The 14,612-nt window shown below is 43.4% G+C and overlaps 1 protein-coding gene and 1 non-coding gene across 4 annotated transcripts in view; one reads left to right on the top strand and one right to left on the bottom strand.

The window, feature by feature from the left end:
* Positions 1-14,612, bottom strand: part of Mapre2 (microtubule-associated protein, RP/EB family, member 2) — a 141,529-nt gene that overhangs the window by 104,720 nt on the left and 22,197 nt on the right. The window lies entirely within an intron of this gene.
* Positions 14,153-14,278, top strand: Mir6360 (microRNA 6360). Its single transcript, NR_105778.1, has one exon. It is a non-coding gene; the product is annotated as a microRNA 6360 (primary transcript).

The following is a 14,612-nucleotide window of genomic DNA, read 5'->3' as shown; positions in this document are numbered from 1 at the left end:
CCTGGCCAAATGGATGGACCTGGAGGGCATCATCCTGAGTGAGGTAACACATTCACAAAGGAACTCACACAATATGTACTCACTGATAAGTGGATATTAGCCCAAAACCTAAGATACCCAAGATATAAGATACAATTTCCTAAACACATGAAACTCAAGAAAAATGAAGACTGAAGTGTGAACACTATGCCCCTCCTTAGAAGTGGGAGCAAAACACCCTTGGAAGGAGTTACAGAGACAAAGTTTGGAGTTGAGATAAAAGGATGGACCATGTAGACACTACCATATCCGGGGATCCATCCCATAATCAGCTTCCAAATGCTGACACCATTGCCTACACTAGCAAGATTATGCTGAAAGGACCCTGATATAGCTGTCTCTTGTCAGAGTATGCCTGGGCCTAGCAAACATAGAAGTGGATGCTCACAGTCGGCTATTGGATGGATCACATGGCCCCCAATGAAGGAGCTAGAGAAAGTACCAAAGAAGCTAAAGGGATCTGCAACCCTATAGGTGGAACAACATTATGAACTAACCAGTACCCCGGAGCTCTTATCTCTAGCTGCATATGCATCAAAAGATGGCCTAGTCGGCCATCACTGGAAAGAGAGGCCCATTGGACACGCAAACTTTATATGCCCCAGTACAGGGGAACGCCAGGGCCATAAAAGGGGAGTGGGTGGGTAGGGGAGAGGGGGTGGGTGGCTATGGGGGACTTTTGGTATAGCATTGCAAATGTAAATGAGCGAAATACCTAATAAAAAATGGAAAAAAAAAAAAAAAAAAAAAAAAAAAAAAAAAAAAAAAAAGACAGCTTAGTGTCAACGGAATGTAGGAAGCAAGGAATGTACAATGAGCCCCAGGCTGAGAGAGGGAGGAGTGAGATCAGAGGCTACGCAGGAGACCCACGTTCATATGAATGAGGCTTTGGGATACACTAAGGGTTTGGGGGAAGACATACTAAGATTTTGGGTTACCAGAAAAAGAGAGAATTTCCTATCCTGATTGATGACTGGTGATTGGTGACTTTATTTCTGTATACGCCTTAACTAGCAGTGTCCATTTTTTGGATGCCTTCTGGAAGGAGAGGAGACCACAGGCTCTTTTTGGTATTTGTACTCAAAGCTAGAATCTGTTTTCATTCAACATTTTGTAATTCACCCATCCAGCTCTAGACATGGCTATTTGAATGCTCTCACTGAAATGTGTCTGTGCCTGAATTTATGAAATTCCTTTATTTCCTTCCCCTGCTTTCTTTCCATGCTAAAATAGGAACATGCCCTCATAGTGTGACTGGATGGGACATCTTAAAAGGGATAGGAGGCATGCAGGCCTCAGTTTGATAGGGAGAGAAGAGACTCTAAGTACTTTTAACAAATCAATAACCTTCCAGAATATTCCAGGGCTTTCAAGAGAAGATCTCCTTAGGGGTTCTCAAATGTCAGCCAACCTATTGAGCTTTGGTAGCTGAATCTGATACTGCAAAGCTGAAACCAAGCAAAGAGACTCCTTACCTAACAGCCTCAAAGAAAGCCAGAAGTGGGGGGACAGTTGCTCTATCAAGTACTAGGTGATGCTAGACTTTCAGAGTCACTCAGAGCCTAAGCCATGGAATGCAAACAGGAGGGAAGGTCTTTATGAGCCCGGGGGGCTCCTCTGTCAAGCCTGGTGTGTACCACTGCAGAGATGTGACTCTGGAATGCCTCCCCTACAGTGCATCAAGGGAACAAGAGGCCAGCAGCTGGGAAACGAGTAATGGAAGAGGAATCCCCAATTTCTGATCTCATCCAAATAAAATTTGCAAAAAGAAAATTAAAGCAGCTTATTTCATTATGGAAAGAAAAAAAAAGAGAGAGAATGCAACTGTAAGTTATGAACTAAGACTAAATTTCTACCAGAAATGTTTTAATTAGGATCCATAGTTTGTTTCATCAGAAATGGCTTTAATTAGAACTTAGAGAACCCAGGACCTTCACATGCTTAATCTATATTGGCTCAGCCTCTACAGAACACGGATTGTGAGCACGGATGTGAGGAGTCCGTCACAGAGGGTAGCACACAGATACACAGTGGACCACCGATTAATATCTATCTAAAGGAATCAGACCTAGAAATCTGAAGGGATCTCGGTTTTTTAACTTAAAATTTTTGTTTTCTTTTATTCTGTGTACCTGAGTGTTTGGCCTGTATGCATTCCTATGCATCATTTACATGCGTGGTGCCAGAGTGAACAAAAGAGGGCGTCACATTCACTGGAACTGCAGTTACAGTTGGTTGTAAACTACCCTACGTGTGGTAGAAACAGTGCCCGTGTCCTTTCGAAGAGCAGCCAGTGCTCTTGACCACGGAGCGATCTCTCGAGCCCAGGGCCTCAGGCTTCCTCGGTCTTAACCACTTACAGGGAGAGTCAGTGGATCATCATCAGACAGCTCCACAATCAATTGTCAGGATTAACTCTGCTACTCAGCCATCTTCTCAGTGCCCTCCAGCCTAAGTTCTAGCCTGTCCAGAGTCCTCCCATCAGCGTTCAAGGACACAACAGAATCAGCACAAATGAGAAATGGAGCTGTGTGCAGAGGCACTGAATATTACTGCTGCATGCTTCCTCTGGGAAATAAAGCTCTTCTAATCTGGTGGTTTAGCAGAGTTGATAGACCTATGAGCCAAGATGTATAGAGCTACTGTGTGTGTGTGTGTGTGTGTGTGTGTGTGTGTGTGTGTGTGTGATTTCTTATTAATGACAGCACTGCAGAATTTAAAAAAAAAAACCAGTATAAATCATACGTCCATCACATTGCTGATGGAAAGAATAGCAAAGTAGAAAAAAATTCATGGTTGGATTTCAGATTTGCATTTGAATTTAGGTGTTGGTGCTTGCAACTGAGACAACCCTGGCCAAATTATTTAACTTCTCTTAGCCTTAGTATCTTCATTAATAAAATAGGATTTCTCATGAGACAAGTTGACATATAAGCTTAGTTTCTACTTTATCCTCTGTAAGAAAAAAAAACTATTTTTTTTTTTTACATCACTTGTCCTTTCAAAAGATTTAGATTTATCTCTTATCTCCTTGAATATGGAAGGGCCTTACACAGTTTTGATCAATAGAGTTTGGTAGATATAATTCCAACTATGCTTGCCTGCACCAAGACCTGGTGGTAGCTTTTGCTTTAGTATCTTGGCAGTCGTTTGTTCCACAGGAAGCTAGATTACACTCTTGCCTTCTTGCCCTTACTCTGTCCTCTCGACCCTTCCCCGTCTCTCTCCATTCCCCTCCTCCCACCTCTCCAAGTGTTCATGGCGGGGCTCTACTTCTCTCCCCGACCCTCTCTCTGCCTCTCTTATCTCCCCTCCCTATGTCCTGAATAAACTCTATATCTATACTTAAAAAAAAAAAAAAGCCAGATTAGCTAGTGAAGCTGCTTGTATTCTAATGCTAATTGGGTCCTCCCAAAACTGCAAAAGAGGGTCCGCACATAACTTCTGGAAGCCTGTCACAAGTTAATTCTGATTGGTAAATAAAGATGCTAAAAGCTGGTAGCTGGGACGGAGAGACAGAGGCAGCATTTAGGGTTCCCAGGCTTGGGACTGTGAAGAAAGAGAGAAGAGAGATAGCATGCCGTAGGTGTGCAGGACAGAGCCTAGCTGCCATGTAAAAGGGTCAAGAGAGCACAGCCCAGAGGGCTGCTCAATTGGAGTTGAGAGCAGCCAAGATGGAACATAGAAGTTAGTAAGTAGTAACTGGGAGTTATCAGTGGGAGGTAGATTCTAACAGCATGGAGGGTAGGGAGTTGTCTAGTTATTGTGCTGCTTAAGGCATATTAAAATACAAAGACTTGTGGCAGAACATTCCCCTAATGAATAAAGATTTCAAGGGACCAATCACTGGGCGAGGAGTAGTCAGGTCTTCTGAGTCAGGGAGAGGAAGAGGGAGGCAGGAGGAGGAAGACTTCTGTTTGGACAGGAGAGATCTTGGAGGTCGCAATGTTGGTAGGGGAGGCCCCTGGCTCAGGTGGTGAAGCTGCCAGGATCTGCTACAGGAGGATTTATAACTTAGACTAGCTTACAGATTAGGAGGCTAGTTGCTGCGCCCAGCGATTGTGCTGCCTGTTCATTCTAAACTAAGATTGTGTGGTGTTTTCCTTCCCTCAGCTGGGTTCCAGAGAGAGGTATGGCAGCAGGGCACCGCAGCCAGCCACGGGAATTTGGAAGCGTGGGGTGTGGATGACTGCAATCCAGCAATGGGAACTTAGTGAGCTGGGTGGAGAGATTTCGGTAACCCGAGGCAAAGAGTCTGCCAGGCAGTAGCATGGATTTTTTTTTTTTTTTAATATTTCCCGCTACAAAGGCTGTGTGCGTGTCTTTCATTTGGGAACATAAACCATGGAGATGGGAAGCAACCCCGTGCCAGGATTTATTAAAATATAATACTACAGCCTAGGATAGATTACATATATAGATTACCATGCTATGAAACTACTAGCTCTGTGCAGAGCCCCTGAGGATGAGACTCCACAAAGAGATGGAGTTAAGAAAGGGGAAGAGACTACCCAAAGTGGCAGGCATCCAAAGACATGACTGAAGAAGAACCCTGTCACAAAGTCAAAGCTACATGGACACATGAATTAAGGACAATTGCCTAGCAGTGACCTACCTTAATATATGATTTACAAACCCCGAGAATAACAACATGGTTATTTCAAGTTAGCAAATTTTGAGGTGTTCTCTCATGCAGAACTACCCTGTTGGTTCTCTATGGTAGAACAAGCCAGCTCCATATTAACTGGGTTAAAAGAAAGCCGGGATTTCTTTCGTTGTTGCCTGTAAATTTTGAGGTTGACTGGGCTCAGCTAGGAGGTTGTCATGGTTCCTCACACAGCTCCAGTCAAAAGATAGCTGACTGCTGAATTCAGCTGGGGTCTCCTCAGATGTGTGACTGGTGAGCCTTTTGTTAGAAATGTAGCAGGAGCTACAGTTAGAACACCTAGGTTAGGCCTCACTACACGGCATGGACTCTCTCATAGCACAGCGATTGAGGACCAAGGGATAGAGAACAGGCGGGAGGGCATTCTAGAAGTCACAGTCCATCATTTCCACAACACCTGATCCAAGCAGCCAGCAAGGTCCACTTGGATCTAAGAGGAAGATCCTAGATACCTTCAGTAGGAGGAATATCATTCCTCATACTGTAAGAGAGGCTTGGGTTGAGGGAGACTCTGGTGGCCATCTTTGGAAAGGGCCTTCTGATAGACCACATACATTCTGACTTGCTGTCTCTATCTTTATGTCCATAGCACATAGGACTTTTAAAGCAGAAATGTCAAAGAAGAGAAGAGATCAAGCACTCGAGGACCGAGTTCCAGAGCTGATGTATAAGCTCAAACCAGACAGGATAACCGTGGAAGGGAACGCTGTCAGCCTCAAAAGTCTAACTTTCAAGGATACAGTGCTTAAAGTCATTGACATACTGAGACCTGAAAGTTCCCAGCATGACTCACAAGACTCCATGACTGGTCAAAGACTGCTATTCCTGGTGTGTCCCTGAGGAGGAACCTGGCTTCGCCTCTCCTCTTCAGCCACACCTCACAGGTCTGGAATCTAAGATCAGAGAGACACTTTCTGCTTACTGTCTAGATGCCAAAACCCTGGGAGGTGGCTGAGCTATCTCAGTGTGGGGATGAGAGGGCCCAGGTTCAGGTGAAGGGCTGCAGGCAATGCCGGTTTCTCTGCAGTGCTGCCAAATGCTTTGGTGGTGAGGACAGAAAAGTCAGCAGAAAACAGGCCTCTGCCGGCTGTGTGCGTTGTCCAAGGAAGAAGCTCACCACAACAGCAAGAGGGAAAGCATGGCTCCACTGGCCTTTCCAGAGGCACCTTGTAGAAACATGGGCCGGTGCTACAGGCTCTGTGTTCCTAACCACTGTCTCAACCCTACTTACTAAGACAGAGGGGAAAGCCCAAGTTAGCTCAGAAGTGCTGGTTTCTACCACAGTTAACAAGAATGCTATTTCCAGACCTCTGAGCTGGACTCACACCCAGTGCTCAGTTTTGATCCCTTGGGCCCTTTCTTTTCCCCCCTCCCCATCCCCTATGTCTTCTGAGTCATTACTGTACCTGTTCCTTCGTGTCACTTTCCCTCTCCCACACCTCACAGGCTACTTTGCACCCCCTCCTCCTGGAGCTCTGGAGTCTCTGGAGAGTTTCTTCCTTCCTTCTCAATGAAACTCTACATCACCTCTACATCCTTCTTCTTCTTTTTAAGACATCTTCAGTGGTCTCCTATCACTTCAAGATAATTTTTCCAAGTCTTAACTTAGTACTTCTGGCCCTAAGCAACCTACCTTAGAATTTATTCCTGCCCAACTTATGCAGGATAAGAGTGACATTCCACGTGGTAGCCTTTGAATGTGAAGCATCAATCAGATCTACTTCTGGGTACCGTCAGTATTAGCAAAGCTCTTCTGTTTGAATCTTTCATCAGTGTTTGGGTAGAAATTGTTCTTCATTTCTCTTGTTGGGCCCTGTCTGCTAAGTTCTATTTGCAAAGAACTTTGGTTGCTTCATATAGAAGCAAGGGAGATGACAGTAAATGAATCACATGAATTACAGTGATGTACAGTAACAGTGCAGCAGCAGTTTCCTCCTGAGAGAAGAAGAGAGAACCAGGACTGTTCGTTCACCACAGCCTCATCTTTACAAATGCTTTGATTATAGTCAGATTGCATCATTAAAGGCAGAGTCACCATGTTTTCAGCAGCCTAAAGCAGCTTTAAAATTCACAGAGAACTATTGGTTGGGAGACATAAGGACTCAGAAAGTTAAATTTCCTGGTGATGGCCGGAACACTTAGAGTTTCACAGAGAGTAAGCGCTGAGGCTAGATGACAAGTTAAACAAAGAACAAAACAAGTTGCTTTGGCTGGTCTCTTGGGACAAACAGAACAGCAGCCTCACATTCTGCATGCAATGCGCTCAACTCTGGGTGAGCCACCACTGCAAAGCAGGCTCCACCCACACTCACTTCACTTGAAAACTGTTCCTGAAGTTTGGACATGGTGCCATGGAGCGCAGCCAACCGACTTCACAGTGGTTATGAAACGGCTGCAGATCCGTGCTTATGTCATGCCCTGTACAAATACTCCACAGAGAACACATTCCGATTACGAGAAGAAATATAGTTTTGCTAATAATACCAAGGTGAGAAGCTGAGTGTAGCTTAAAAAGACGTAAAAGCAATGTCCAATTGTCCCTAAGACACACCATTTTTATTTTCTCCTCCTCCTCCTCCTCCTCCTCCTCCTCCTCCTCCCCCTCCTCCTCTTCCTCGTCCTCCTCCTCTTTTGATATAGGGTTCCTCTGCATAGTCCTAGCTGTTCTGGAACTCTTTCTGCAGACCAGGCTGGCCCCAGCCTCACAGAGATCTGCCTGTTTCTGCCTCCCGAGTGCTGCGATTAGAGTCATGCCCCACCACCACCCTGTTTTCCTTCCCTTCTTACAAGTGAAGGAGTCATTTGCTTCTATTTTCTAATTCTATCCCACTGTCATTTATAACAAGGAAAATGACCTAACAATGAACCAAGCCCAAGAATCAGCCAGAGCCAGGGATGGAAACACATCTCTGAACTCTCAGGGAGGACAAGGAGGAGGACTATCACAATTCTAGGCCAGCCTGTGCTCCAGGGAGATAGGATACTATTCCAAATCCCAGGGTAAGTCAATGAAAGCCACTTGGCTGAGTGATTGATGTTGCCCACCTGAAACACCAATGCTTTGTTACTGGAAGATTTTCACTAAAAATGATGCTACATCCGACATGGCAGTACTCCTCTGTAATCCTAGCATTGCAAAGAGTTAGGCAGGAGAGATGTGAGTTCAAGACCAGCCTGGGCTGCACAGTGAGACTCTGTCTCCAAAACAAATACATTATTTAACATAATCTTTGCTATGGCTTCCAGTGGACCTTTTATAGATATGAATACTATGTTATATAGTAGTGTAATATGTAACTTAAGTAAGCCATATTTGGGTTATCACAGTTCTGTAACAAACATTTGCCCATGTTACAAATATTAACTAACAAAGTCATTATTGTTTGTATTTTGATTTTCCAGTCATCCTAGTAAAATGCTATTGGTAAAGAAGCTGCAAGATATCAGTAAATTAGAAAATAGGTCTATTATCCGTGGCCTCTTTTTATCCACAGCTTTGATTCCAGTTTCCTCCTCAGTAAGTCTGAAGATACTATGCACCTTTGTTTGTTCTGTTCACTCCTTAGAAAATTATCCAGTTCAGAGATCTACCCAGCCAACTCTATCAAGTTCTTTCCCAATGGCCTATTGGCCATCCACACTCCCTGAAAGGTAGACAAGTAAAACAACTGAAAAGTCTATGCTCCCCTTCCTTCGAACCTGCTCCCTTAGGTAAGTAACCTTTCCTCCATGACTTGTAAAAGTAACATGCACACGCTAAAACATGACGGGAAACTTCTCTCATACTACTGCATCTTACCCGGACCCACTTTCAAGAATTCACGGCTTTTAACTCATTCTGTGCTTAATATTCTGTGGTTAAAACTGCCTCTCTAGCCAGATGGTGGTACGTGCCTTTAATCCCGCACTCAGGAGGCAGAGGCAGGTAAATCTCCGAGTATGAGGTCAAGCCAGCCTAGTCTACAGAGTTCCAGGATGGTCAGGGTGACACACAAAAAAATCCTGTTTTGGAAACAAACAAACAAACACCTCTAAAACTGCCTAAAATTTCATATTCCATCTATTCCTGTTTTCTTAAGCAGAGTTCTATTGAAGTAAATTCAATATACATTTACCACTTTTTGCCTGTCTTTTCAATGTTATTGGTAGAATTACTACTTTTAATGTTTAATAGTATCAGTATATGGTCATTGAATCTAGTGTTGGACTTTATACAGACAATTTCATTCAAGCATACCATGTACTGTGGCCATATTTAAGCCCCTCTTTTCTCCTTTTAGTCTCTACTTCTCTTCTCCCACTTGGTGATTTTCATGTCAAAATAAAATGTTAAAAAGAGGCCAGCCTAGGCTACCTACAGCCAGTCTCTCTTTCTCTCTCTGTCTCTCTCTGTCTCTCTCTCTCTCCCCCTCCCTCCCTCCCTCCCTCCCTCTCTGTCTCTCTCTCTCTCCTCTCTATTTCTCTCCCTGTCTCTCTCTGTCTCTCTCTGTCTCTCTCTAAGATTTATTTTATTTATATAAATACACTGTGGCTGTTTCCAAACGCACCAGAAGAGGGCATCAGATCCCTTTATAAATGGTTGTGAGCCACCATGTGGGTGCTAGGATTTGAACTCAGGACCTCTGGAAGAGCAGCCAGTGCTCTTAACCACTGAGCCATCCCTCCAGCCCTTCTCCATCTCTCTTGATCCTGCATTATTTACATGCTTTCCCAACTTCATAAGATGACTTATAATTAGAATGTGAGTTTTTCTTACATAGTGAAGCAATAGCTAGGCAAATGGGTCCATGCTTCATGTGAGCCACCCAGTCTTCCCAACCACCGTATCCCCAACCACCATTTTCTTCTCGCTCCTTTTACGACAATGTAATCCAAAATAATTTTTCTTAATAGGGTTAAAATTTAAAATAATGCTTTAAATCTTGATATCTTAAATATACAATGAAAATATCACCTTTTGAGGTCATTCTTTTAAATAAATGTCACCAAATTCAGTAAGTTTTAGGTTTTAATGTGGGGACTATGTTGCCCTAAGCACGAACCCAATGTGATTGGATAGTCTCTTTTCTTTCTCCCTCTTTCTTTCTTTCTTTCTTTCTTTCTTTCTTTCTTTCTTTCTACAACTCTTTTCTTCTTCTTTCTTAAAGAATTACTTATTTTATGTATTTGAGTATACTGTAGCTGTCGTCTGACACACCAAAAAAGGCATCAGACCCCACTGGATGGTTGTGAGCCACCATGTGGTTGCTAGGAATTAAACTCAGGACCTCTGGAAGAGCACTTAGTGCTCTTAACCTCTGAGCCATCTCTCCAGCCCCTGGATAGTCTCTTTTCAAGATACTAATAGAAACATTTGTGGTTCCTCACTGGAAGTTATAATGTCATTACAGAATGTTGTAAACACTCACCTCATATTTTATGCAAACCAAGTTATCATGCCATTAGTCCAACTATGGAAGGGGATGCTAATAGCCCAGTCTAAACCAAATGCTACATGGGCCTGATATGTATCACTTCCCTGGAGTAAAACTAACAACAACGACACAGGAATTTCATGAGACAATGCTAACAAACACAGTCAGAGTCATAACAGAATAATAAGCCAGCATTCAAAGCAGAGTTTAGAATCTAGCTGGCTGACAGCAAGTCCCCATCACCTAGAATCATGTCTTTCCCGGCTTGCTTTCACAGGCTCTTTTTAACATTTACTGTTTAAGTCCTCTAGAGCAGCTGGACCTTAACCAGACAGTCTGTGAGTCTTTGGAAGTACTGTCTTAATGTAGAGGCACAGCTAATGTCAGAACACAGACAAACAACATGAACGTGCTCATGTGAAGCTAAGTGATATATGAGGTAAGGGATGCTGACAGTCTGTGTCATCTACAGTACGCACAGCCAGGCAACCTGACTCTGAGCCTGTGTACAGACTGCAGAACACAGAAATCATGTGTCAAGTGGACAATGTTCGGAGAATGATTAGGCTGTGTCATCTGCCACTATGGAGAATCTGAAAGAGTTTCTAAAATCAGAGGTAATAGCCAACCAGGAAGTCCATAGTATAATAAAGAGGGAATTTACAGGGGGAGTGGGGACAGATAGGTCTGAACCCACTCAGGGGTATTATATAAATACTTACACCTAGACGCTTACAATACATAAGTGTTAACTTTGAAATAGACTCCATACAGCAACCAATTCTAGGGTGGTTCAATGATGGTTTGTGGTACTATAAACTGTGTTTGAAACGTTAAAACGACAGTCATTGATGTGTGCACGCAGCTCACAAAACTGCTCGTGATACAACAGAAAACAAACAAGGTCCGACAACAGCTGAGTGAGAACTGGAAGGGAAAGACAAACATACAATGGAGGCTACAAGCAGGAGATGCAGAGGACGGGTGGCTCAAGAGCTGTGATGTACGGCAGAAGCAGACACACAGGAGGGACAGCTCTAGGGCTGTGATGTATGACAGTAACAGACACATAGGAGGGACAGCTCTAGGGCTGTGATGTACGACAATGCAGATAGAGGGCAGGTACAGGGGTAGAGGGCTCTAGAGATGTACAGCAGGGTAGAAAGACATATGGGATGGGTGGCTCAAGAGAGGTCATGCAAAACAATATTAGACTCATGGGGTAGAAGCACTAGAAAAGTGATTTATGACAGGAGTCCATGGATACAACTGTATGGTGTAGGAGGTCATGCTAACTAGGTAGACTTTCATAGCTAGTTTGACAAAAGAGAAACAAATGACCGATTTTAAGATAATGGATGTGTACTTTAAAAGAACCAAAAAACAAAACCCAAAAAACAACAAAACAAAACAAAAAACTATCATCAACTGGGTGTGGTGGCACACACCTTTAATCCTAGCACTTGGGAGGCAGAGGCAGAGGTAGGCATATCCCATATCTCTGTGAGTTTGAGGCCAGTCTGGTCTAAGAGTGAGTTCCACAACACCCATGGATACATACAAAATTCCTGTCTCACAAAAAACAAAGCAAAAACAATCTCCCTAAAACCAACCAACCAACCAACCAACCAACCAACCAACCAACCAAAAAACCCACCACCACCATCAAAAACCTAACTCTTATAATTATTTTATTTTAGAGTGTTTTGTGTATATATATATCTCACAAACATGTCTGGTGCCCCTGGAAGCAAGGAGAGTGTCAGATCCCTTGGAACTGGAGTTACAGAGTTGTGGGTTACCATGTGGGTGCTATGAATAGAACTCAGGTCCTCTGGAAGAGAAGCCAGTGCTTTTAACCTCTGAGGCATCTCTTCAGCCCTCCATTTCCCTATTATTTTTATTAGTGAAAAATTTGAAGATGTTATAAAAGAAGAATATTTAGGAGACATTGAGAAGACACACAGGAACTAGTATATCCTTTGTGGCACTCAATTAAATGATTACAGATTATACTATATATTTATTGTAATATATAAGTACATGTAAGCAGCTAGATGTAAATTTAGGTAATGTAATATGATTTTGTTTCTTGAGTAGTCTTAATGAAATGATCTATTGTGTATCTTCTATTACAGCAAAGAAGAGCTAACATGTAACAACTGAAGTAGTAGAGAAAGGTGGAAGAACAGGAGACGGAGGAGATGGAGGGAGAGGAGGCAGCTCAGAGGACAGTAAGACAATCAGTATTGCACAGTCTCTACTCTCTACTCTGCCTCAGCCCAGGCTAGAGACCATACATCTAAGCATGGGCATCATGCAGAGGACACTGCCTGCCTTATATGTCAGAGACAGCGAGGTGAAGATTCCTCTCTGCTCGGGTCTAGTCTTGGTTTGAATAGAATGTACTATATACACGACCGGTCTTGGACAGCAAAATCACTACCCCATTCGAAGCTCAATTTCCGTCCTTAAAAGGTATTAAAAAGTTTCATGTAGGATATATAAGGGTTAAAGAACTAGTGAGATGGCATATGTCCAGAAGCTAACAGAATGCTGGTACACAGTAGGCATCAGTTAAATATGTTCTCCCACATTTTGCCCTTTGTACAAAAGACTGGTATTCAGGCAGAAATGAAGATGTGCCCACCATGGCTACCTGTTCTCAGATCTGTCTCTGTCCCGGACACACACTTTTATACCAAGCGGGATCCCTTTGCTACCAGTCTCTTGCTGATGGTAGGACCAGACCAGACTTGGGTGGCCATCAGTCTAGACAGCTTGTGCTGGCACTATTCACAATCCACATTCAAAATCCCAGTGCCACCTAAGCTTGTTTCTGTGTTCGGAGAGGGAGCTTGGTCAGTGAGGTTCTTGCTACAGAAATACAAGGACCTGAATTTGATCCCTAGAACCCACGTAAAGCATTGTGGTGGTGCACGCTTACGATTTTAGTTCTTGGAGACAGGTGGATCCCTGGGTACTGACTGGCCAACTTAGCCTATGCAGATAGATTGAGTGAGATAATATCTCAAAAACATAGAAAAATCAATACATACACACGCATACACACACACACCACACACAAACTGAAAAACTAAAAAACAAGAAAGCAAATGACACAGACAACAACGAGCTAATAAAATAAGCAGTTGCTAAAAGATGAAATACTCATATATCAGATGTGTATTTCAAACATCTAATTGAGGCTGGTTTACCATTTCAGGGGGTTAGTCCATAAGCTGATAAGCATATGAAAAACATTTTTAACAAAGCCAGCCATCAGAGAAATGCAAATGCAACTACATGGAGATTCCATACACCCCCGTCAGAATGCCCAGTCACTAGTAACACTGATAACAAATGATGCTTTGGAGAATGGAGACAGCGGGAACCCTTAGCACACTGCCGGTTGGATCTTAGATTGTAAACTAGCACAGTTGCTACTACACAAACTAGCTGGGGCTTCTCAAAACTTAAAGCTGCCATAGGATGGAGCTGTTCTTACTCCTGGGCATTCACCTGAAGATTCAAGTCCACAGAGCACAAGGATGCCTGCACTTCAGTGCTTGCTGCAGCAGGATCCACTACAGTGAAGCTACAGAACCAAACCAGTTGTCCAGTAAATGTAGAACTGAGAAAGGAGACGTGGTTGATATAAGCAATGGAATTCTTCCAGCCATAAAGAAAGACAAAGCTATGGAGTTTGCAGGAAAGTAAGTGGAGCTGGAGGTAATCATATTAAGCAAATTAGGTCCATTGCCCAAAACCAAATACTGTGTTTCTCCATCATTGGTGCTTCCTAGATTTTATGTGGACACATTGAACCATTTATGTGTGCCTGACATAAAAGCAGAAATGAAACTTAAGGGAACAAAAAAGAACAACAGGAGAGATGGGAGACAGGGAGGTGGAGTGGCAGCAGGAGAGTGTGCATGTGTGCAGGGTAGGCCTGCATCTGGGAGGGTGGTCATAGGTTAACCTTAGTGTTGCTCAGGCAGCAGGAGAGTGTGCATGTGTGCAGGGTAGGCCTGCATCTGGGAGGGTGGTCATAGGTTAACCTTAGTGTTGCTCAGGCAGCAGGAGAGTGTGCATGTGTGCAGGGTAGGCCTGCATCTGGGGGTCATAGGTCAACTTTAGAAAGTGTTCCTCAGAAGCTGTCCATCTTCTGTCCATCTTCCAGACGGGGTCTCTCATTGGTTTAGAACTTGTCAAGTAGACCAGGCTGACTGAATCCCTGGGCTCCGCCTGTTCCTGCCTCCTCTGTACTGAGATGACAAGCGTGTACCACTGCACTTACATGTTTTAAAAAGGGTTGATGAGTTTCTTTTTTTTTTTAATTTTAAAAAACATTTATTTTTATTGTGTATAAGTATTTTGCCTGCTTGTATGTTGGAGCACCGAATGTGTGCCTGGTGTCTGCAGTCAGAAGTGGGCATTGTATCTCTCGGGAACTAGAGTTAGGGGTGGTTGTGAGCCACTGAATGGATGTT

Source organism: Mus musculus, chromosome 18 (assembly GCF_000001635.26).
Source record: "Mus musculus strain C57BL/6J chromosome 18, GRCm38.p6 C57BL/6J".
Taxonomy (NCBI): Eukaryota; Metazoa; Chordata; class Mammalia; order Rodentia; family Muridae; genus Mus; species Mus musculus.
Note: the sequence above shows the minus strand (reverse complement) of the source record. Positions and strands in the feature narration are given on the sequence as shown.